We start from the raw sequence: 2,831 nt of genomic DNA, 5'->3' as shown, positions 1-2,831 counted from the left end.
CATAAGACATGCCACAGGAGCCTACAATCACGTTCTAGCAGGACCAGCCTGAGGCAAAATTGCCAAGTAGGCTTATCTCTGAGTTATTCTGGTCCCATTTTTTATTTTCCTCCCTCATTTCTAAATGCTGCTTCACACAGTCAACAAGTATCTGTCAAATGCCATCTGTATGCACACCCTAGAATAAGTGACAGATACTACCCTCCAGAACTTTCTACCCAGGTATTGCCCTCATTCCAGAATCTATGCCCCACCCGAGTCCTCTCCCCCAGCTCGGGGTCTTTTCTCTCTCCTTTAAGGCCCTTTTCTCAAATAGAGAAAACAAAATTTTTTTAACTCACACTAAAGCATGATTAATAAATTGTAATTTAATATTTTAACATTCTCAGCCCAAAGGAATGAATCTGTAATGATAAAATGGTAGAAGAAAAGGCAACTGGATAAGGAGAGATGTATTGTGAAACAAAACCTATGAGATCTGTTTTTCAGACAGCACTTTTTAAATTTGGATTTGCAAGGTCAACAGAGCAGGTGTTGTTTCTTTCTAGGTCCTCAAGTGAGACATAGGAGCCAACAGTATACTCCCCTTGGCCTTAAAATACAAACAGCTAGGCTTCCCAAAGAAACAGTTATCTGAAATAAGAATATGTTTTTCCTATTTGGTAATGGCTTTTCTGGAATATAGAACACACACACACACACACACACACACACACACACACACAATTTATTATTTTTTAAAGATTTTAAAATTGCTTTCTAGAGAGAGAGAGGAGGGGAGAGGGAGAGGAAGAGAAAAACATCTATGTGAGAGCAAAACATTGGCTGCCTCCTGCATGCAACGGGCAACCTGTGGATGCCCAGGGCAACACCCAACTAACAGAGCCACACTAGCTATCAAAACAGTGCTTTGATCAGTAGCATCATGACTACTATCTATATAGAGATAAGGCACAACTTAGAATAAAAATAAACAAATATAAACCTTTAAATGCTTTCCATCCTCTTTCATTAACCAACAACTTATTCATTGTTGCTTAAATGACCCGAATTCAGCCCCTGAGTCTGAGTTGACTCCTGTGGACTGTGTCAGGTTGACACAGATAGTGCAGAGTTCTTTCAGACCAGACCTTATCATTGCCTGTTTACCCTTATATGCTAACAGTTCTATTTGTCCTTTTAAGATTCCTGCTTTTAGTCTTTGGGTCTACATGCCAACAGCCTTATGCCATGGAGACAATTATTTCTTTTTAGAAAAAGTTCCCCCACCCCCATCCCACTTATTTCCATATTTGAATTTTTAAAACGTCCTATCCATCCTTTTCTCAACTCAAACTCAACATATTAGAAAGGAGTGAGAATTTTCAAACTCAGTTTACTAGAAAATAATTTTAAAGGGGAATAAGGTTTCAAAACACAATGTCCTTAATGTATTTTTTGTTTAAGACAATTTACTCTGCTTACTTTAAAATGAGATTTGTAATTATGACTGAGGTATTGTTTGGATGATTAAAGGGATATGCCAGATTGTTTACATGGGTAGTCCTTACAGGAGCATGAACCTGAAATGTATTAAAAGAATGAAGTATGGCATAATTCCACAGAGGGAGGCAAGAACTTTGAAGTGTGGAAATTCATATGTTTAAATACCTAAAAATGAGAATTAATGAGTCATGTACTGAGAACAGAGAACTTTTTTTTTTCTTTATCTGGGAACATGATAGAAGATGAGGACTTTTAGGGAAAGAACAAATTAGCAAAAGATCTTGAAGTTACAGTTGCAAAGTAAAGTTTGCAGAAGTGATTGAGACAGAAATGTTTTTCTATCTTGTTAGTAAATCTATATTTCTCAGACTTTCTAAACCATTTCTCTCTATGAATATTGGAAATTTTCCTGACTTAAGTTCTGACTAAATGACTGTTTACACTGCTGGCTTCCTAATTATGGTACAGTGTTAGGCATCCCACAATCTCATCTATCAGAAATCGATACTACGCAGTCAATACGGCAAACAAATTTCCATACTAAGGAGCCTCATATGTAAAAGTGTTAGGTATTTGCATATTGGAAAATAAATTATTATGGCTTTTGAGAATATGCTAGACTAGGTACCCTGGCTGACCTTCTTGTTAAAAATGATTTAAAATGTAGAATAAAGTATATTTTGAAATTGTTTTAATGCATTGATGTCCTGCAAAGTTAGTAAGGAATACTCATGGATGAGAAATGAAGTGAAGGCAGGAACCCGGAGGGGTAAACAGAAGGCTGAAATCAACATTCACCTTGAGGATATCTGAAGCTTCAGTTTTTATGTCTTTGAGAGTGGAGGGGACAGATAACAAAGCTCGGGCCTGCCCAAGTGGCGGAACATAATAGGAAGTAAAATTCAGGTATATTCTGTTTATAAAAGACTCAAAAGAAACTAAAGGATATAGAAAAATTCAAAGTAATAGAATACAAAAAGTTTTATCAAGCAGATACCAATCAAAAGAAACTAGGGGCATAACTATGTAAACATCTAGTATTACTAGATATAAGAGGTTAACGTTTGGTACTGACAAGTACAGAATACTATTATAGCAGTAAGAAGAAAATGAATTAACATCCCCTTTCAAAAAAATAGCCTGGCACTATCTTATAAAATATTAGATTATCAGCCACACAAACCCATGTCTTTCGTAATCTTTTTCATCTTTCTTCCTTATGATTCGAAGACATGATGTTGATGTGATTAAGGTTTCAGGAAGCAAACGATATAATACAGGATTGATTTAAAGTTTATGATAATTTTTTATTTTATTTTTGTTAATCCTCACCCGAGGATATTTTC

This window comes from Myotis brandtii, unplaced genomic scaffold (assembly GCF_000412655.1).
Source record: "Myotis brandtii unplaced genomic scaffold, ASM41265v1 scaffold344, whole genome shotgun sequence".
Lineage (NCBI taxonomy): Eukaryota > Metazoa > Chordata > Mammalia > Chiroptera > Vespertilionidae > Myotis > Myotis brandtii.
Note: the sequence above shows the minus strand (reverse complement) of the source record.